Source organism: Pseudophryne corroboree, chromosome 3, assembly GCF_028390025.1.
Source record: "Pseudophryne corroboree isolate aPseCor3 chromosome 3, aPseCor3.hap2, whole genome shotgun sequence".
Taxonomy (NCBI): Eukaryota; Metazoa; Chordata; class Amphibia; order Anura; family Myobatrachidae; genus Pseudophryne; species Pseudophryne corroboree.
In genome coordinates, this window is record NC_086446.1 from 666,759,731 (window position 1) to 666,783,577 (window position 23,847).

A 23,847-nucleotide genomic window follows, 5' to 3' on the forward strand; every position below is an offset into this window, starting at 1 on the left:
TGATGTTCATCAAAATTAATTATAATCAATTCCTCCGTGGAGACATTCACCAGCAATTGCCTCCAGAAAGTACACAGGGACCTGAGATGGTGGATTCCAGTGGGAACGAATTAATAATCTGTGAGGAGGGGGATGTACACAGTGAAAGGGGTGAGGAATCGGATGATGAGGAGGAGGTGGACATTTTGCCTCTGTAGAGCCAGTTTGTGCAAGGAGAGATTGATTGCTTCATTTTTGGTGGGGGCCCAAACCAACCAGTCATTTCAGTCACAGACGGGTGGCAGACCCTGTCGCTGAAATGATGGGTTTGTTAAAGTGTGCATGTCCTGTTTATACAACATAAGGGTGGGTGGGAGGGCCCAAGGACAATTCCATCTTGCACCTCTTTTTTCTTTAATTTATCTTTGCATCATGTGCTGTTTGGGGACTATTTTTTGAAGTGCCATCCTGTCTGACACTGCAGTGCCACTCCTAGATGGGCCAGATGTTTGTGTCGGCCACTTGTGTCGCTTAGCTTAGTCACACAGCTACCTCATTGCACCTTTTTTTTTTCTTTGCATCATGTGCTGTTTGGGGACTATTTTTTAAATCTGCCATCCTGTCTGACACTGCAGTGCCACTCCTAGATGGGCCAGGTGTTTGTGTCGGCCACTTGGGTCGCTTAGCTTAGTCATACAGCGACCTCGGTACAAATTTTAGGACTAAAAATAATATTGTGAGGTGTGAGGTGTTCAGAATAGACTGGAAATGAGTGGAAATTATGGTTATTGAGGTTAATAATACTATGGGATCAAAATGACCCCCAAATTCTATGATTTAAGCTGTTTATGAGGAGTTTTTGTAAAAAAACACCCGAATCCAAAACACACCCGAATCCGACTAAAAATTTTCAGGGAGGTTTTGCCAAAACGCATCCGATCCAAAACACGGCTGCGGAACCGAATCCAAAACCAAAACACAAAACCCGAAAAATTTCCGGTGCACATCTGTAATACATATATATATATACACACACATATATAGTGTGGCAGGGAGAGCATAGTTCCACATGGAGATAACGTGGAACATCAGGATTTCCAAAGTTTAGCAGAACAGCAGCAGGACTGAAGGGTCCAATCCACTTTTTGCCTCAATCAGTTGTCTGCCAGAAGCTAGGCTAATTAATTAACAGCACCTGTAATCTGCCTTTAAGTATGTGTTCAATGAACAGAGACATTGCTCTTGACAGCCGTTATTGCCCAAGTGATCAGAATCAGAATCAGCTTTATTGGCCAGGTGTACTCATGTACACTAGGAATTTTTTGTGGTACAATGCATTGCCAAGCAGCAGCATGAAGGGGGAATACATAGCTTAAGAAGGGGGAAAAACGTAGCATACATTACAGACATTACACGTATGAGTTCATACTGCACGTTGTAACTGTACGATAGACTCGACATACAGTATTAGACATATTACACATGTAAGACTAAAAACGAAGGCTGCTTGGCAGAGCAGCACCAAGGCAGCCATCCGCGGAGCCAACTTGAACTCAAACAATGCACATAATACAGAAGATTTAAGTAACACATCAAAAGATAAACCACAAAGACATAATAAAAAACCTTGAGCATGCAGAAAGCATAAAGCATGATTGGTGTAGGCATTTTGGGTAATAATCTCCAAGGGTTGTGTATTCCACCTTCACAAGGTACCAGGTGTGGCAGCCATCTTAGGTGCTCTGCGTTGGATTACACAGGGTGGAATAGTCCACCCTAGAAGAGTTAACACAAAATGGGGAGATTGCAGAGTCCTAAAGTTCAGAGTAGGGTTCCAACAAAACCATCAGGTCCATATATTTTTTCTTCCCATCCACAAGCGCACCAGATAAGGCAGCCATGTTGGGCGCACTACAAAGGTACCACAGTGTGAGACAAGCCATACAAGGGCCAAATGCATGTATGGGAAAACTGACATGTGTGTATGCTATAGCCTGCATAGGTGGGAGTGTAGGGTTACGTTAGGAGCCATTTGGAACATGTACTGTTTGTGATTACCTTGGAGGGAGCTGATTCCACCATATTGTAAACAAATCAGGAGAGAGACCACCCCTCTCATCACACAAGGGCCCTCATTCCGAGTAGTTTGCTCGTTATTTTTCTTCGCATCGCAGCGATTTTCCGCAAACTGCGCATGCGCAATGTTCGCACCGCGCCTGCGCCAAGTAAATTTGCTAAGAAGTTTGGTATTTTACTCACGACTTAATGAAAAAATTTCTTCGTTCTGGTGATCGGAGTGTGATTGACAGGAAGTGGGTGTTTCTGGGCGGAAACTGCCCGTTTTATGGGAGTGTGCGGAAAAACGCTGCCATTTCTGTGAAAAGCGCGGGAGTGGCTGGAGAAACGGGGGAGTGTCTGGACGAACGCTGGGTGTGTTTGTGACGTCAAACCAGGAACAAAACTGACTGAACTGATCGCAGTGGCAGAGTAAGTATCGAGCTACTCGGAAACTGCAAAGAAATTTCTGATCGCTATTCTATTCGCTATTTTGCGAATCTTTCGTTCACTATTCTGCAAAGCTAAGATTCACTCCCAGTAGGCGGCGGCTTAGTGTGTGCAAAGCTGCTAAAAGCAGCTAGCGAGCGAACAACTCGGAATGAGGGCCCACACGCGCACACACACACACACACACACACACACACACACACAATATAATATGTGTTTTGACCTGTCAGTGCCATACCACGGTTATTTATCTATGAGGATGGCTCACTAAATAAGGCAACAAGACCACTCACATATGTGATGTTCTCTGTTTCATTTTAAGTTCCTGACAGGCCAGAGAGTAGGTAGACCACTTTTTCCCTCATGAACATTAGACTGTGCCTCATATGAGTCATATTGATGGTGGAGCTGGTGGAAACATGGTCAAACATTGATGTATGTAGTGTGGTTAGATTTCTGCAAATACTGTTGACTCAAATGTATCTGTCCTCCTGAATCAGACCTTCAGAGCAGCACAAATTGTCATCTGTGGTAGACATGCCTGGCTGGCTGAATAGCTGCTTTGACATCTGTTCATCAAAGGCAGTGCACAAACCAAAACCTCCGTCTGTGACATGACATTATCACCATACACCTTGACAAGTTGGTGATGAATTTCAGCTGCTGATGTCCCCTTTAGGCGCAGAAATCTGATCACACTACGCACCTCAATGTTTGACCATGTTTCTGCCACCCATGCCATCTTACAACTGTTGCTGGGACAGTATGACTGATATGAAGCGCAGTCCATGTGGGAAAGCAGTGGTCTACCTGCTCTGGTCTGGTGGGTAATTAGAATGAAATAGAGAACATTACATACAGTACGTGAGATGTTTTGTACCTTAATTATTGAACCAACCACCCTCGTATACAGTATAAGCACTGTTCTACAATAAATATTTTTAGATAAGCTCAGTGGTTCCCAAACTTTCTTGAAACACGGTGCCCTAGACTATCAGCAGCACCAGATTCTACCTATCCACATCCAGGCTCTATTAACATGTATTTAGTGCTGCCACTTGAATTGTTGCTTAAATCAAAAGTCAGTTTCTCCTCAAAGAGTATTTAAACATAAAATAATAATACATAATATTGGAATTTACAATCTCTTATGATTCATATGAGCAATAAGTATATAGTACTTCATTTTACGTCAATTATAAAACTGCCTTTGCAGTATTTCTGACTTTAAAATTAAAAACACCTCTAATAATGGGTCAAAGTCATAGTGCATATTGATTTCATAAATTATCTTCACAATTATGTGTTTATATAATGTATGATATACCTTATTTCTGTGGGTAAAGTTTTGGTTGAACAGCTTTAATTATTTTAAAAATTACAGTAGGAGGCCTGTTTCTTTTAACTGTCCTACAATAGTAAATGCTTAGCTGTATGTTCTATGCGTATGCACCGTACTGTAGAACCCTTGTGGTATCATATATATAACAGATAATAAATAATAATATTAATAATAATAATAATAATATTCCTATGAGCCAAGGAGCATAAGTGACTGGAGCATAATTACAATGTGTAAATTAGATTTTTCTGTGGGAACACTGTGAACAGGAACACAATGATCTCAGAGCAATAGAAGTGAAAGACAAATACTATAGTAACTTGTGGTGATTTACAGCAGATTGAAGAATAGATGAAAGGGAGTTGCAGTAAATTGATTGCTTTCAGATACACTGTTGTATCCAAGCAGTTGCATAACTACAGGGTGGCTAGACTGGCAAATGTCCAGAGGCCCACAATGTGAAGGGGTTCCACCAAGCTCTGGCATCCCAGCTCCAGTGTCTGATTAGACCCGAAGCAATGGCCTGGATTTCCAGACTCTCAGATCATCTTCTACTACGACCATACAGAGACACTGCTGCCTGCTGGGCTTGCCTGAATAGGCTACTACACATTTTGACTAATCAGTCCAGAGCACCTGCTGACATTTTTCTGCACCCCAGTTCATATGTTTTCATGCATAGTTGAATCGCTTGGCCTTGTTTCAATTCAACTATCCATGAAAACATAGGAACTTGGGTGCAGAAAAATAGCAACAGGTGCTCTGGACTGATTAGTCAAAATGTGAAATATTTGGCTTTAAGAGAAGGCAATTTGTTCACCAATGAGCTGGAGAGAAATACAATATTGAGTGTCTGCATGCAACAGTGAAACATGGTGGAGGTTCCTTACAAGTTTGGGGCTGCATTTTAGTAAACGGATTTTGGGATTTGAATAGAATTAATGGTGTCCTCAATGCTGAGAAATAAAGGCAGGTATTATCCATCATGCAATACCATCTGGGAGTTATCTGATTGGCTACAAATCTATCCTGCAGTAAGACAATGACCCCAAAAATACAGCCAATGTCAATAAGAATTTACTACAATGTAAAGAACAACAAGGAATCCTGGAAGTGATGATATGGCCCCCAAAGAGTCCTGATCTCAACATCTGTTTGGGATTACATGAAGAGTCAGAAGGTTTTGAGCAAGCCTACATCCACAGAATATCTGTGGTTAGTTCTCCAAGATGTTTGGAACAACCTCTCTGCCAAGTTCCTTCAAAAACTGTATGTACAATGGAGGTCATTCCGAGTCGTTCGCTCGGAAAATTTCTTCGCATCGCAGCGTTTTTCCGCTTAGTGCGCATGCGCAATGTCCGCACTGCGACTGCGCCAAGTAAAATTTGCTATGAAGTTTGGATTTTTACTCACGGCTTTTTCTTCGCTCAGGCGATCGTAGTGTGATTGACAGGAAATGGGTGTTACTGGGCGGAAACAGGCCGTTTTATGGGCGTGTGGGAAAAAACGCTACCGTTTCCGGAAAAAACGCGGGAGTGGCTGGAGAAACGGAGGAGTGTCTGGGCGAACGCTGGGTGTGTTTGTGACGTCAAACCAGGAACGATAAGCACTGAACTGATCGCAGATGCCGAGTAAGTCTGAAGCTACTCTGAAACTGCTACGAGATGTGTAATCGCAATATTGCGAATCTTTCGTTCGCAATTTTAAGAAGCTAAGATTCACTCCCAGTAGGCGGCGGCTTAGCGTGTGCAATACTGCTAAAATCGCCTTGCGAGCGAACAACTCGGAATGAGGGCCAATAAGTGTACCTAGAAGAATTGATGTTGTTAAGCTGTTATGCTGTTTTTAAGGCAAAGGGTGGTCACACCAAATATTGATTTGATTTAAATTTCTCTTCTGTTCGTTCAATTTGCATTTTGTAGATTTATCAAAATAAACTATTAACACTTCTATTTTCGAATGCATTCTTAGTTTGCAGTAGTTTTTCTACACCTGCCTAAAACTTTTGCACAGTACTGTATGTGCTGGTACAAGTTTTATGAGTTCAGTGCTAAATTTAAAGCAGCAATCATTTTTTTTTTTTTGCAATCCAGACTGATTACTGCTTTAGATTTACTGGAGAATTTGCCAAAATCACATCCATTCCTTCTGCATGGCAGGTATAGCATAACCACCTAAGGGTTTATAAATGTGCAGACTGTTTTTTTGGCCGATTTTCTGCTGGATTTAAAGCAAAAATGTTATTAAAGACAAAACGAGGTTTGCTTTGCCTTGAAAAAAAATGCTGCTGTAAATCTTGGGGCAACATTGCGGAAAAGCCTGCACTTTTATTAACTCATATCCTACTACATTATCCTCCACCATGTCCAGTAATAAACCTAAAAATGATAGTTTACCTTTAAAGTAAAACGTGCCTAAATTGAAGAAATAGGACATTTTTAATAAAAAAACACTGTAAGCTGCTTTATATCATTATAATAATCATTACATTTTTCTCCAGTAATACAATAACAACTTTAGAACCATCCAGATCTACAATTAATTAATAGAATTTATGACTGTGAATCATGTTTCTACCTACTTTTATTACAAAACATAATTAGCTGAAAAAATAAATTGAGATCAGATTTTTACTTGATTGTTTTTGTATCTTTTATTCAAAATTCAAAATACCACATTTTTGGGTCCCCTACTGAGATAATGACATATATATTATATATTATGTGTATACCTGTATATAGATATATTATATAGATATATAATATAATATAATATACATATATATGTGTCATTATCTCAGTAGGGGAACCAAAAATGTGTGATTTTGAATTAAGGGATACTCAACCTGCATTGATGTTATTTTTTCCTGTTTGACTATGTATTAATGTTGAACCTGCAGTCTGGAGAATTATTTTAATTATTTTTTTTTCTATTAATGTTAAACCAGCAGCATAATTTTGATTCAACATTATTCTGTCTAATATTGTTTTTCATTGCTTTTCAGGTTCCAAGTGCAATGATACACATCCATTACCATATTGATTAAAAAAAAAATGATAATCTAATGGTGATCTATTTGGAAGAGTCTGAATTCTGGGATAATGCATCAAACATTCTGCTAAAGTGGAAAAAAATGTGATGGACATAGTAGAGTTATAGGGAGTCATTCTGACCCGATCGCACGCTACAGTTGTTCGCAGCACAGCGATCTGGTCGGAACTGTGCATGCGCCGGCATCGCAGTGCACCGCGTCGCAGTGCACCGGCACATGCAAGATGGCCGAAGGCCGTCGTTACCTAGCGATTGCCTCTGCCTGATTGACAGGCAGAGGCATTCACTGGGCGGGAGGGGGTGGCACGGCAACATTTAGCCACCGTTTTTGGGGTGCAGTCTGACAATTGCAGGCATGGCCGGACCGTGCGGGAGGGCGGGCCGCAGTGGCTGCATGATGTCACACGCAGCCGATGCGACCCAGGGCAGCGGCGAGTAACTCCTGGCCAGCCGCAGGAGCTGTGCTGGCCGGGAGTTACTCTTCAAGTACAAAAGCATCGCCGCTGTGCGATGCTTTTGTACTTGTGCGGGGGGGAAAGTGGACTGACATGCGGGGCGGACTAGCCCTGTGCTGGGCGTCCCTCCGCATGTCTGGGAAGATGATCATGGCTGTGCTAAATTTAGCACAGCTGCGATCAACTCGGAATGACCCCCATAGACTTGCAGTATTTAATGTAAATTACTAGCCCTAAAGCACATTTATAGCCTGTTAAAACTAGAAATCATTAAGATTTATTTGAAAATGTTAGTGAAATTATGGCCAGCGCAACATTAATGATATTAAAAACTCTGCAGAATATCAGTTTGCTAAATATTTTTTTACATACCTAAAGTGTGTTATTGCATTGAACAGATAGCGTTGTCTGATAGAACTTCCAAAAGGGTCAAAATGTCTGTAAGATGTGGAGAGGTTGCAACAATCTAGCTCCCTATTATACTGAGTAAGCAATAAATAATTTTCCTCCTGAGAGACATAAATTATAGAATTAAAAATATCATTGACTCTTTGTATGGAGGCTAGAAATAGCCAGATGAACTTCTTTAATGACAAAATACATTGCTCCCTAGAATAATAACAAATGATAAGGGCTATAGATGGAGTTTTTACCTTAATACCTACTGTACAGATGTGTTCTCATACACCTAGCATTAATGCACCATACTGTTCAAGATGTACAGCTCAACTGAGCCACTCCAATAGGTGTAGCGTATCTTTCTCTTAAAAGTTTGTGTCTTATTTGCATTACAGATGCAGCGAGAAACCATTCACAGTGCACGAGAGATGTTGAGTTGCGACTCTAACTACGTAGGAATCAGTTTTAAACATATACAAAATCGCAGTTGAAGCACAACAGAACTTGTCGTGAGAAAAAACCACGGCCACAGTGAAGGTTCCTGGGCAAAGCAATGCACTGGGACCACTAACCATCCTTCAGCGGTATAGGTGGGGCTTTCTATCAGTGGCAATTTTGATGTACCGTGGGTGGTAGGGGGTGTTCTATTTTTTGATCAGCGTGTAAGACCTGGAGCAGTAATTTCTGCTAATTACTCGTTTACTGCAGAGATGGTGGGAGATAGGGCAGGAGGAAGAACACTAAACTCTAGAAGGGGGCATTGGGCTGACTTAAGGAGCCCAGTACATAACTTCAAGGGTAGTAGGCGTGTTTAATATGCAGGGGAGGGGTGGCAGTAGAGTGAGCTTATTATTCATAATTTTTCAGTGGGAGGGCAGCTTACTTGACTGCAGATATCTCCAGTTCCTGAAAATAGATTTCTTAGCTTTTAATGACATAAAAAGTAGTGAGTTCCACCTTTCATGAGGTACTGGGGACTTGGGGATCAGAGTTCAGGAGCCAGAGCAATCCACCAATGAAAATATAAAACGGCATACCAGGTGTGTGGAGCTGGAGCAGGGACCAGTTGTTAGAAGGCTGATATCTCTGGTTTTTGGTATAGTAGAAAGCTGCCAGTGCACTCAAAAAGGGGAAAGTCCAAGCTTTCAGGAGGTATGGGGTACTTGGGGATCAGATTTCAGAAGCCAGAGTAATCCACCACCGAAAATATAAAACTGCATACCAGGCGTGTGGCGCTGGAGCAGGAACCAGCTGCTGGAAGGCTGATATCTCTGGTTCTGGGAACAGTCGAGGCAAGCTACCAGGGTCCATCTTCTTGCGTATACCCTCTGAAACACTCTGAGTTAGACAGAACCCAAGATATCTGGCTGGGAAGACCACTACTTTGAAGTTGGATATCTCTGGTTCCCTAGGGACGATTTTAAAGAATCTGGTACCTCTGGAAAAAGCGGACATTCAGCTATCAGCCCTTATACTTCTAGGGCCCTTGAGCCCCTACAAAAAGACAGCCCTGACCGCTGTATCATAGCACTTTGCATACAAATACACATATGTACAATTATTGCAGATTAAATTGTTCACTGCAATCTAGTAAAGAAGTATGATGCTTCCTGTGGTTTTATTTATGCAAATAAGATGAACATTTTGAGTGCAACAGATGCTTTGTGCATGTGAGTTGCCTGAGACTTTGCGTACCAAACAGACCCTCTTGATGAGCCAGGTCCAGGACAACTCATCCACACCAAAGATATTTTTTTCACTGAAATGTACATCTTATTTGACTAAAGCCACAGTGTGATAAGACTCTATACTATGGCTTCATACTGTATGCAACCAGGGTATATGGGGAGCTTATAGGGAGTTTATAAAATTATTTTAAAAGTTTTAACATGGTCTCATGTACATGGCACCAAATCAAATATAGACAGGCCCAACACAAAGGTATGTGGGGGTTACAAACCATTAGCCCTATGTTAATATAATACAAACAGCATCCGTGTGACCAACATACAGTACAGACAACATTAATGTGATATCCAAATAGTACAGATTGCAACCATATGACTCCCAAACAATACAGACAGCATTCCAGTCACCACTTACAGTACAAAGAGCAACTATGTGAAGGACACACAGGACACTATGGTCCCCATGGGGTCACTTTGGCAGGAGGGGACTGAGAGACGGTTTGGGAAGCCCCTCGAGCCAAGCCAGTTGGAAGCGCTAGGAGACTGGAGAGGAAAAAAAGGATAAATAGAGGAGAGGAGGGAGAGCGAGAAAGAAAATGACCAAGGAGGCTGTACCGGTGTGCGTTGATGTCAGTGGGCGGTAGGGAGAGATCCCCTCGATTCCCCTAGTAAGGTGGCGGCGACGGGAGGATACAGACATCAGAAGCAGGAGGCAGTGGAGGTATCATAGAGACCACGCTGAGCTGTGAGATCGCCGGGGACTCGCTAGAGATAGAGCTGGACTGTAGAGCAGAAGGAGAGGCAGCGGCAGGACACCGATTGGCGGCCATACCTGTGGGGACAGAAGCGACAGCCGGCGGTATCTGGTAACTGGAGACTGCTGGTGAGACTGGGGTTGAGGAGACTGCACAGACCCGCACTACCTAGGAGCGCAATGACTCCGGAGGACAGGGGTTGGGGAAGTGCCCTACAATAGCTCGCCCAGTGGTAATTGAGTGAAGTGGACGGAAGGACTGCGTCTAATATTCCCCATAGCGGACCAAGAGCTGGTAAGACGCAGTGCAGGGGCAGCGGGTGTTCGCCAGTTACATTCAGGAGGAGGGGATGGAGTAACACTGTGTGAGGGCTATCCAGCATCAGGAGGAGTAAGAAAAGACTGTCAGCACTACATGCACCTGCACAAGCACATGTAACCTAGCACTACAGCCTCAGAAAATATTAGTGAACTGCCCTAAATATCTAGCAGCGCTCAGCCTATAGGAATAGAGGGGTGGTCAACCGCAGCTACCTTGTACTCTCTATGTAGCAGCTGAGAGTGTAGCCAACAGTGCAGTCAATTTAGACCACACAGAAAGGTTGAGACGAGACAGTACATATGCAAATGAACAGATACAGGGTAGTAAACTGAGGTTGAACAAAGCCACATGCATAAGCGAACTCTAGACAGGGTGTCAACTATTGACATTCAAGTCATAATGCTATTGCTTATAGGTTAACCATCCGAAAATAGCTGCCGGGTACGGGACTAAGAATATGAGAACTGTATACCGCTAGTCCATAGAATGCACCCTTGGTGTTTAAAGGCACAACGTAGAAAGCACTTGTTCAGTGGAAGGTCAAAGCACTTGTTCTGTGGAAGGTCAAGGTGGACCTATAATAGACCTTAGACAGCGGCAGATATAAATACTGCTGCATTCGCCAGAAAAAGAGGTATATCATACGGTTGTAAGCCAATAGTAAAGGGTGTACCACTAGATCGGTTGGAAAGTAAGACTGTCTAGAAGAATTGGACACGGCATAGCATGCCCAGATACTCCGATTTCCCTGAACTGTACTAGTTGACGCAGAACTATTCAGTGTCAGCTATTGGTACCCAGAGCCGGCGCTACCATTAGGCAGCTTTAGGCAGCTGCCTATGGGCGCCGGCAACTGAGGGGGCGGCTGTGAGGCTGATGGCATCATAAGGGTGTCTCTCAAAGAGACATCTTTATTTTACGTATCGCTAGTGGCGGCAGTGGTTTGCATAACCAGCGTCCGCCACTCCCACACCTCACAGGTGCTGTCTGGCTGAGTCTGCAGACATGTCATAGTCTGGAGCAGGCAGCGCAGCCAGCAGCAGCAGTGTCCTGCGTCCGCCCCCCTTTCCTTCATTGAACAGTGAGTGGCTGCTCCCTCCCCCGGGACAAGCCACCAATGTTCTCCTTCCCGTCCCGAGGCTCCGCCTCCTCATCTGATGCTCCGCCCCTTTTTGCTCATTCGGCCCTGACTTTCTTGAGCTAAGCTTGCCCTGCTTATAGTCCTCTGCAGTTCTATGGGGGGACCATGATGACTGACAGGAGACTACAGGACATCCTTCAAGCAGAGGTACAGTAAGTATCTTATGGTGATTTTTACTGTTATCTGGAGTTTATTAATATAATCTGGGGAGGTGGGTATTGCAGTAATATTATGTGGGGTGGGGTGTAGTACTGTTATGGCGTCGTGAATTAATGTTTTATTTTGGTATATTGTAGTTATTTCTCGGTGACTTAAAGTTATGTGTGTGGGGGGGGGAGGGGAGGCTGTGCTAATATTTTGTGGAAATTCTTTAAGGGGATGTATTGATGTTTAACATGTAGATAGTGCTGTAAAGGTTCTATTCATGTAGCAGAGAAAAGCCCTGCTTTTCTCTGCCTAGTGTAATTCACAGAGCGGGTTACTGTGGAGAAGTCCCTGACTTCCCCAGCGACACCCCCGCTCTGTGCCTGAATCGCCTCACCATACTTTTGTATGGTGAGTGCGATTCATGAAGGAGCTGAAAGCTCTGCTTTCCGCTTCTCGATGGGGTTCAGGTTCTCCATCTCAGGATGGCGTAACCTGAACTGCGGTGCCGAGACGGCAAGGAAGCTCAATGCTTTCATGCTCTCTGTCCACACCCGGTACTGGTTCCGCCCCCGACCTCCCAGCAGCCACTGCGGCCTGCCAGGAGGTCAACAGGCGGCGCATGCGCAGAGATACCCGCTGGCTGACTCCGCACATTGGAGAGGGAACTGCCTAGAGAAGACGTCACCGCTGGACCCCTGGATTCCGCAGCGCTTCATCAAAGGGTGAGTATACATAAATTGCAACTTATTATAGCTATACATCACAGCGATGCGATGTATAGTGATAAGTAACAATTCAGTTTTCATTTTCTTAATGAATAGACCCCTCAGTAACAAGGCCCAGGTGCAGCACAGAGGAGGCAGGATATAGGTGATGGGATGGGTGGTAAGCGGCACAGAAGAGCCGGGGTATATAGGTGACGGGATGGTGGGTAGTGGCACAGAGGAGCCAGGATACAGATGACGGAATGGGGGGAAGCTGCAAATAGGACCCAGGACACAAGTGACAAAATTGGAGGAGGTGGCACAGAGAAGCTGGGATACGGGTGATAGGGTTGTGGGGAAGCGTCACAGAGGAGCCAGAACACAGGTGATGGGATGGGAGAAAATGGCACAAAGAAGACAGAAACAGGTGATGGGATAGGGGAAGCAGCACAGAGGAGCCGGCATACAGATGACGGTATGGGAGAAAGCGATACAGAACAGCTGGGAAACGGGTGATGGGATGGGGGGAAGTGACACAGAGGAGCCAGGATACAGATGACGGAATGGGAGAAGCTGCAAATAGGATTCGGGACACAGTGACATAATAGGAGGAGGTGGCACAGAGAAGCCGGAATACGGGTGATAGGGTGGAGGGGAGTGGCACAGAGGAGCAGAGTTGCAGGTGACAGGTTGGGGGGAAGCGGCACAGAGGAGCCGGAACACAAGTGACAGGATGGGAGAAAACGTCACAAAGAAGACATGAAACGGGTGATGGTATAGGGAAAGCAGCACAGGTGAGCCAGTACACAGGTGGCGGAATGGGAGAAAGCGATACAGAAGAGCTTGGAAATGGATGATGGGATGGGGGGAAGTGGCACAGAGGAGTCGGGATACAGATGACAGAATGGGAGAAAGCGGCACAGTAGCCTCGACGCAGGGATGTGCCTTGCTTAACAGGTACATAGATGTCTACATGGGGGGAGGTGGTACAGAGAGCTGGCATACAGGGGGTGTGGTTCATCAAATCGACAGTATCTAGGTCGACAATGTTTAGGTCGACCACTATAGGTCGACAGTCACTAGGTCGACACGGATGGAAGGTCGACAGGGTTTCTAGGTCAACATGTGCTAGGTCGACAGGTCTAAAGGTCGACATGAGGTTTTTGGGGTTTTTTGGTGTCGTTTTCTTCGTAGAGTGACCAGGATCCCAAATTAGTGCACCGCGTCCCCTCGCATGGTGCCTTCGCTCCGCTACCGCTTCGCTCGGCACACTTTACCGTTCCAATCGTAGTCCACGTGGATCGTTAAGTATGAAAAAATTCAAAAAAAGAAAAAAAATGTGAAAATCTCATGTCGACCTTTAGACCTGTCGACCTAGCACATGTCGACCTAGAAACCCTGTCGACCTTCCATCCATGTCGACCTAGTGACTGTCGACCTATAGTGGTCGACCTAAACATTGTCGACCTAGATACCGTCGATCTTCAGACCGGATCCCCATACAGGTGATGGGATTGGGACAAGCGGGACAGGGGATCCGGGACACAGGTGACGGGAATGGGGAAGTGGTACAGAGGAGCTAGGATACAGCTGATGGGGTGGGGGGAGAACAGCACAGAGAAACCGGGGCACAGGTGACGGGATGGGGTGATAGGATAAATTTTGCCTAGGGTGCGCAGAAACCTTGCACCGGCCCTGTTGGTACCCATTACAGAATATCAGTTACCAGTTATCAGGAGAAAATTAGTCTGTGTATGTGTAAAGATACAAGTGTAACCAAGCACTGCCGGTCAAGTATACCTGGGACAACTAATTGGAAATTGGGCTGGTAACGTGGTAATTGCATTTGTTGTGAGAACGAATATTTCAAGAAAAAGACTAATCTTTGTTGTGTGGAGACAGTGAAAACTCTAGCTAAACAGGCGGAGCTGCACAGTCAGTCATTTATCCAACAGGTTATTTTATATTCCTAGGAGAGTTTTTTTTCCCCCACCTCAGGAACTTATAACCACCATATGAAAGTTTGCAGAGACTTATCAGGGAGTTCAAGTTCGACTACCGGACGATAGACTAGTTGCTGTCAAGACATACAATATTAGTATGGGCCCCGACATGTACTTTCCAATTTGAGAGTACCCGGGTCACTCAACTGCAGTTGAGGAGAAAGAGTTTTTTTTGTAATGCATGCAGAAACTATTGTATAGGAAATAGCATTCATATAAGGTATTTATTGGTCAATGTCAATGTATGTGGTGTCCATATATACCAGGATACAATACAGTTAATATTTATTGAAGTGAGAAGCTTGTAGTGTGGAGTTTATTACTTACCTATCACAGCCAATCCCGTTACATCTTGTGGTTTGGACCTGAAAAAGAAGAAAGGTGACAACCGGTAAGAAGAAAGGGGACAACCTGTAATGTAGGTTTGGTAAGACTTATTATCTAGTCCAGAGTATATCATCATCCGCTACCATTAGGCTTTCCCAAGAAAGCCTATACTGGTGATTGATCGCTTGGGTGGAGGCACTATTTCAAAGGGAAGGTGGTAACCCCCTTGCGTGTAATAGGGGAGTAAGGGAGGGTTACATATATATATATATATATATATATATATAATGAAAACTGTCTTTACCTTTAGGACAATGAATGGTAGTAGGTGGCAGCTGTTCTCTCTATGAAAGGTGCAGATACAGCTAAATAGGCTGCATTCTTCAGAGGCAGCAGGGTCCAGAGGAGGATTCTGGTTGCCAAGCAGTGACCTTCCAGAAACCTCTCGCTGTGGGCCGCGGTGTTTATCTTCACCTATGTGTAGAGTCTACTCCAATGACAGGTGCTTGTCTTTTAATGCATCACGGTAATACAGTGGCCACCCCCATTAGGCTGGGGTGGCCTAAGGTGAGTTCAGAAGACAGACTTGCAAGCATCTGTTCCCCGTCACTTCCTCTTAAAACCACATGGCAGTAGTTAGAATTTTTTTTTATGAATGATTAAATAAAAAATCTTCAAGCTGACAGAAGCCCTATCAGGCTAGCAGCCACTGGGAAATTGTATGATGTGCCCTATGGCCATAGGCATTTAATTTCCCTGAAAAATGTTGTACAGTATTCTAGCAAATTAAGTAAGGTGCTTGATGTGTGGGTTTTTTCCTTTCAGATTATATAATTATCCCTAAAGTTAAAAAACATAAAAACATAGAATTTGACGGCAGATAAAAACCACTTGGGCCATCTAATTTGACCCTATTAATTATCCTTTAGGTAGGGACGAAACTAAGATATTTGTCACCTGGGGCAAGGCAGTATCACTGCTGCTTGCTTGGTCCGGCGCCTGGATCAAGTGCCCGCCCCAGTTGTGGCCCTGCTTAAAGCTGGCCATACACCTAAAGATTTATTGTCAGATCTGGTTGGAATGAAAATTTGTAATGGATGAGAGCAAATGACAATTGACCATTTGCTCCCAAATACTGGAAAACAGACAAAAAATGGTCAGACAAATTGGTTAAAGCAATTTTTTGGCATTTAGGAGCAAACGGTTAATTGTCATTTTCTCTCATCCATTACCAGGTTTTCATTCCAATAAGCCAGATCTGGCAATAAACCTTTAGGTGTATGGGAAGCATTAGATAACTTAAACCCTATTTGATTCTTAAGGGGACATGTACTAAGCAGTGATAAAAGTGGAGAAGTGAGCCAGTGGAGAAGTTGCCCATGGCAACCAATCAGCATTGATGTAACATTTAAAATTTGCATACTAAAAAATTATACAGAGCAGCTCATTGGTTACCATGGGCAACTTCTCCACTAGTTAACTACTCCACTTTTATCTCTGCTTAGTACATGTCCCCCTTAGTTCTTTATAGGGATATTCATATGCCTATCCCAAGTATGTTTTAGTTGCTGTACTGTCTTACCCTCTACCACCTCTGATGGGAGGCTATTCCACTTATCCACTACCCTTCTGTGAAGTAATTTTTCCTTAAATTTTCCCTGAACCTACCTTTCTCAAGGTTCAGTGCATGTCCTTGAGTTCTAATATTCCTTTAAAAAACATTTCCCTCCTGTACCTACTGTAGTTAAAACCCTTGGTATATTTGAAAGTTCCTATCAGGGCCGGTGCTAGGGTGTTTGGTGTTCCCTTGCAAACTATAAATTTGAGCCCTTCCTCTTATACTCAGTAAAGGAACAGTGCCTGTCAAAGGTGTGTGCTGCAAAAATGGGTGTGGTCTCACAAGAAAGGGGCATGGCCACATAATATTGCCCCAATACAAATTATGATACACAGTAGCACACGTAATGCCTGATTCACCACATAGTAGTGTCCCTTATTCACATTTTGGCACACAGTATTAGTGGCCCTCATACAAAATGCCCACTGTAGTAGTGCCACTTATACACATAATGCCTACTATAGTAGTGCCACTTACACATAATGCCCGCAGTAGTAGTGCTGCTTAACCACTTGCCTGGCATGGTCGCATCAGATGCGACCATGCCTGCAAGTGCTCTATCTGACCTGGTTGCACGGGATGCGACCAGTCAGATAGAGAGTGTTAGCAGCGGCAGGGAAGAGAAACTTCCCTCCGCTGCTGCTGTCAGAGGGACCGGAAGGTCCCTCTGCCTCCCTGCACTCTCCCCGTGTCTGCCGTGCTGCCGATCACTGCTGATCGGTCAGCACGGCAGGATCTGTCCCCTCCAGCGGCTGCAGACAATGGCAGCCGCTGGGGAGTGTAAATAAACCCTCCCTAGCTGCCCCCAGATCCCCCCTGCATACCTCGAGGCTGTCTCAGCTTTCAAAATGAAAGCCGCGATGGTCGCGATGTTCCCAATGTTCCGATGGTCGTGATGTTCCCGATCGATGTTTCGATGTATGGGGGGGGGGATAAAAAATAAAAAATGTCCCCTTTTTTTAACTAAAATCATTTGGGATAGGGTTAAATTCATGTTCCTCACCTAATTCACTCATAAAAAAAACACAATTTCGGAGCGTTTTTTTGCAAAATAAATCGTCAGTTACGTAGTTAAACACATAATGCCCACTATAGTAGTGCTGCTTATACACATAATGCCCAATGTAGTAGCACCACTTATACACATAATACCTACTGTAGTAGTGCCGCTTATACACATAATGCCTACAGCAGTAGCACCACTTAAACACATAATGCTCACTGTAGTAGCATTGCTTGTATGATAATACCCACTTTTGTAGCACTGCTTATACACATACAGAATTGCCTACAGTAGTAGCAGTGCTGCTTATACACATAATGCCCACTGCAGCAGCACTGCTTATACACATTATACCCACAGTGGTAGTGCCGCTTATACCGATAATGCCTATAGTAGTAACACTTCTTTATACACACAATGCAAACTGTAGTAGCACCGCTTTTACACATAATGCCTACAGTAGTAACGTTGCTTATACACATAATGCCTACTGTAGTAGCACTGCTTATACACATACTGTCCACAGTGGTAGTGCCCCTTATAAAGTTAATGAACACTTGAAGTCTTACTGATGAAGCGATTAGTGAAACAACTATCTGAGGGAGCCAGTGCCCGCCATTGCACTAGCTGGCTACTGCTGCAACTGTGCAGCCACACCATTAGCCATGGAAGAATCAATGACCAGACTTTCCTGTACAGGTATATCTCCTTTATGTTTCATGGTTGTGCACAGTACTGCATTTTGGTTTAGAAAATCCTGCAATACCCACATGCATTAGGGTCTCTCACATAATTTGGGCAATGTGCATAGCCTACTCACTGTTCTTTTTCTACACCTCAGCCCAGTATACCGCTCATTCTGCACCAATACCACTGACATGTGCATTGAAGCAGCTTATATAAACTACTGGTGGAACTACATTTCCGTCTTCTATTTCTAAATACACTTACTTATTATATCTGTGCTCTATCATTGTGGTGGATGCCCCCTGCGCTGTATTAACATGGCATACTGGAGCATTGCCAAAACAGTAGAAGCACAACTTGATCTAAATCCAACCCTGCGGTGCGATTAGACACTCTCACTTACTGTATAATGCCCAGCACACAGTGAGCAGCAGATGTCTAGTGGCCTAATTCAGAACTGATTGCTGTTGGGCGAAATCACACAGTAGCCGATTATCAAATGACTGCGAATGCGTATGCACCATAATGCGCACACACAAGCCCAAACAGCGACAGAACGGTATGAAAAGTTTGATTCCTGGGCTACGCAAGGTGATTGACAAGAAACGAATGTTTGTGGGTGGTAAATGGCCATTTTCTGTGAGTGTCAGAAAAAACGCCGGCATTCCCAAGTGTTTTCAGGGAGGGTGTGTGATGTCAGCTCCAGCCTCGATCAGACTGTTTGTATCACACCTGTAGGCGTAAGTCCTGGGCTACGCACAGACTGAACAGAATGGAAAAATAGTTTGATGGTGAGTGAGTTGCGAACGGATTTGCAGATGTCTTCTGTAGACAGACAAGGAGAGGTAAAATAAATGATTGAGAATTTAGGTAGACTAGAGGAATGGTCAAGAATGTGGCAATTACAGTTTAATGCCAAAAAATGCAAAATAATAAACTTGGGTCTCAAAAATCCAAAGGCTAAATATAGTATTAATGGCACTATACTGGAAACTACAGAGGAGGGAAGGGATCTAGGAGTCACTATTTCAGGTGACGTAAAGGCAGGTAAGCAATGTAACAAAGCAATGAGAAAGGCAAGTCAGATGCTTGGCTGCATTGGGAGAGGAATCAGCAGCAGAATGAAAGAAGTCATATTGCCACTGTCTAGGTCATTGGTACAGCCTCATCTAGAATACTGTGTTCAATTCTGAAGGCCATATCTTCAAAATAATATTAATATATTAGAGACTGTACAAAGAAGGGCAACTAAAATGGTGCATGGCCTACATCACAAAACATACCCAGAAAGTCTAAGAAATCTCAATATGTATAGTTTGGAGCAGAAAATGGGAAGGGGGGACATGATAGAAACTTTCAAATATATCAAGTGTTTTAACAAAGTCCAGGAGGGAAACATTCTTCAAATGAAGAGAAGCAACAGGACAAGAGGACATGCACTGAGACTGGATGGAAGTAAGTTCAGGGGAAATTTGAGGAAAAATTACTTCACAGAAAGGGTAGTGGACAGGCGGAATAGCCTCCCATAAGAGGTGGTAGAGGCTAAGACAGTAGAGCTATTTAAACATGTATGGGATAGACATAAGAATATCCTTACAAAGAAATAAGGATCATATAAGATTTGAGATAAAAAATATGGTTAAAAAAATGGGCAGACTAGATGGGCCAAGTGGTTCTTATCTGCCGTCAAATTCTATGTTTTTATGTTTCTATGTATGGTGAAGTTTTCGCGTGGCATATGCATGCATTTGCACAATTGCACGGGGCGGGTTTTCACTCTCTATGGGTGGCGGCTATCTGATCGCAGCTCTCTGCAAAAATGCAGAGGAGCAATCGGATCTGAATTAGGCCCTGGGAACATTGCAGACAGGAGTGCCTTTTTTCTCTATCTTTGCTCTAACCCAGGCAGCTGTGACTTTATATAAATTGATTAATTGAGAAATTTACTCAACTGCCCTCGCTAGATACTTACACTGAACTGTGAGATAACCTAGGTAAGCAGTAATATAATATATATCCTGTACATCCTTAACCATCTCTTGTTGCTTGTATACTTTTGCAATTCTTTTGAGAAATTACATTAGCTATATTAATTGTGCAACAATTTTCTTTAAACTCGCTGATATTGATATTTGACATCTATCTGTTATGTGATTCCGTGCACCGCACGTGTTGTTACTTATCTGGTATGTGATTCCGTGCACCGCACGTGTTGTTACTTATCTGGTATGTGATTCCGTGCACCGCACGTGTTGTTACTTATCTGGTATTGGTTCCATAAACTGTTTAGATCAAAATTGTTGATACATGGTATTTGTACCTTACAAACTTATTGAGGTACAGTATAAGCCAAAAAATGTACCCAGCTTTTCCACACTGTGAGCATACTGTGTATATGACTCAACGTAATAAATTTGCGAATTGAGGCAGCTTTTTTTTTACCTATATATATGTTAAATGTTGATGTTTGTCTTTATCCGTGGTGAATAAACCTATTTATTTTAAAACATCTTAATAAAAATACATTTTTAATTTCAAAACTATAAATTTCATACAAGAGTGCCCCCCAAAAAGCATTAAAGTTTATTTTCTTCCTACCTTCAAACGCTTACATTTACTCTCAGGGGTGCACCTTCACTTGAAACATATCCTTATAAAAGCAGCTAATAGCTTTTCACTTGTATACCATGGTGGATCTCTCTATCTAAACTCCATATCTATCAAACAAATAATACATGTACTTAGGTTAACCCTGCGACACCTTCCCTTTCAAACAACTTTTTTTACTTGTTTGTTTTACTTTTTTTTTCATTTACAGAAATGTTGTAATGGACTTGGCTAATACTGGCATAAGTTGTCTGACATTCTTATTCTGTTATCTGTAGATTTGGTAAGTGTTTGATGTGTATGCAGTATACAGTAATGTTATTAAAATATATGTTGTGTGTTTATGACAAACCACCTATATACATATTTACACTTTCAAAAAATGGCATGTTTTTCACAAATGTCCCCACCAAAAAATCTACTAATTTGTTGTATGTATGTTAAAGAATAACAAAACAAATTTTTTGTTTGTCACTGAAAAATGTTGTTAACGATGTCAGTTTCTGCAGAAAACTATGCAAAAGCTTTGGTTTTGTGTAGTAAATGTACAACATAATAACAGTATGCCATTTACAAAAGATACAAATCAACACAAGTAACTTTTAAAAACAAAAAAAATCAGTCATTATGTCCTGCTTGATCACTGCCTCTACCCTGCCCTTTGACTTTACCACCACGGGTCCTTAGGACACGGCACGGGGGAGTGGTTGGGGACATAGATGATGTTGGCCCACTACTCATTGGATTACTTGAAATTTACTCAGCTCTAAGCCTCTGTGCAATCAATTCTGTGTGTACATTGACCAGGGCATGTGTTTGGGCCTTAATAGCTTGGGTCAGATTTTAAAGTTGTCCCATTACACTTTGGTTAAGGCTCTGAATCTGCATTTCTAGATTATGGCCTCCTCTCATACTAGTACCCTGGACTGCTCTAGCAATAATAATTGCTTCCTTATGTGTTGCATCATGCAGTCAATTTGTTCTGTTTGCCTCTGCATTAATTGCTGCTATGTGTCCCTAAAAGTGACCAATGACAGTGTAAAATCTTCCAAAGATGGAGTGCTGTGTGGTGTGCAGTAGGTGTGGCTGGTCCTGCTGCTTGAGGTTGTGTCACGAACCGGTCTCTCACCTTTGCGGGTTCTGGGGTTCATCCGTTGTCAGTGCGGTTGCTCGCGGTGCTGTGTGCCCGTGTGGGGACGCGGCGTGATCAATGGCACAGGTAATGCAGAGGCTGGGAACTGTGAGTGCGGGGACCAAATGGCCTAAGGCACTGCAGTGTGTCTGCTGTATAGGAGGTGGCCATGTTGGAGACCAAATAGCTAATACAGAGCACTTGTGAAAACACCTGTGGGCAGGTGTAAGCCAATCCCGTGCTTGTGCTGCCTTTAAGTAGGCTGGGATTATGTTACTTTGGGCCAGTGCTTTGTTATATCAACGCTGTGCTCTAGCTTTGAGCTCTCTCCGTGCATTCCTGTGTTATTCCCGTGGTCCAGATATCGCCTCCGTTCCCAGAGGTCCGTCTGCAGCCTTCACTGCTGAAAGATCCACCGGCTCTCCGCTGTGCTGTCAGTTAATTGCTCACCTACTGGAAACAGTTGGATTCCCAGTGTACTGCATGAGGTTACCTAGTCTGTCTGCCTATCCTACAAAGTCTGGAGGATCTCATTTCCCTCAGCTGTTCGTTTGTTCAACTCTGCATTTAACCCATTCATCACCTTGTCTTCTACTACAGTTTCACAGTGATCTCCGGAACCCGCAAGTAACCCAATTCAGTACTTTTGCTATGTTGCCATTACAAGGATTATTCTTCACAGTCTCTCAGTTAACTCTCAAAACTCCATTGCAAATCCTTACAGTTATCTCTTCATGTCTGCATTATCCAGTTAATCACATTCTGCAGTTCAGCATCAAAGCTTGTTTATATTTGCTATGTTGTCATAACAAGGATAATTCTTCACAGTCTCTCAGTTAACTCTCAAAACTCCATTGCAAATCCTTACAGTTATCTCTTCATGTCTGCATTATCCAGTTAATCACATTCTGCAGTTCAGCATCAAAGCTTGTTTATATTTGCTATGTTGTCATAACAAGGATAATTCTTCACAGTCTCTCAGTTAACTCTCAAAACTCCATTGCAAATCCTTACAGTTATCTCTTCATGTCTGCATTATCCAGTTAATCACATTCTGCAGTTCAGCATCAAAGCTTGTTTATATTTGGACAATCCAACATTTATTCATCAGCTTGTTTTGCATATGTTTCCATGAACATTTCTTTTATTTATTTTTGAGTTTTCTCTTGCATATTATTCCTGCAATACTTCAGTATAATATGATGATTAACAACTTGTCAGTTAACTCTTTACTGAATTGTTATTTTGAATAAATATATGAATCGGAACTTTCTTCGTCCTCCCTGCTTTCTTCATAGCCCAGCACCTACACCTGTGGTTGGTCCCGGGTTAACGGATTCACAAAAACACCCGGACCTGACAGTAAGCACTGGCCACATGGATCCGTCAAGTGACCAATTCGCAGGAGGCGGTGCTACGTCAGATATCCTTTCCCGTCTGGAAAACCAGGAGTCTATACAGACACAAATAGTGCAGTTTATGCAAACTATGGCAGACCGTTTAGAAACTCTCCATACGGCTATTAAAACGTCCCAAGTCCAGATTCCAACCCCGGATGTCCCAGTTACCACTACAGCATCTCCTGTGATGCTGCCTACGTCCCGCTTGCAGTTACCTTCTCCGAGTAAGTTTGACGGAACTCCAAAACTTTGCAGAGGATTCCTGAATCAATGCGAGATCCAGTTTGAACTGATGTCTGCCAGTTTCCCATCAGCTCGTTCTAAGGTTGCATATATTATTGCCCTCCTCTCCGGTCAGGCTCTGGAGTGGGCATCACCATTATGGGAGAGAGGTGATCCTATCCTCTCTAATTACAAAGAGTTCGTATCTTCCTTCCGGAGAATCTTTGACGAACCAGGCAGGTCCACCTCAGCATCCTTGGAGATTCTCCGTCTACGTCAAGGTTTACGTCCTGTCAGTCAATATATTATTCAGTTTCGCACGTTGTCTTCAGAGTTAAATTGGAATGAGGAGGCCCTGATC

At 43.3% G+C, this 23,847-nt stretch overlaps 1 protein-coding gene across 1 annotated transcript in view; it reads right to left on the reverse strand.

Annotated features, from left to right (window-relative positions):
• The window catches only part of LOC135057371 (olfactory receptor 5AR1-like), a 75,319-nt gene that overhangs the window by 9,958 nt on the left and 41,514 nt on the right, over positions 1-23,847 (reverse strand). Inside the window, exon 4 of the mRNA XM_063963260.1 lies at positions 14,818-14,855. The gene's annotated coding sequence lies outside the window, so the exon portion shown is untranslated. The remainder of the gene's footprint in view (positions 1-14,817; positions 14,856-23,847) is intronic.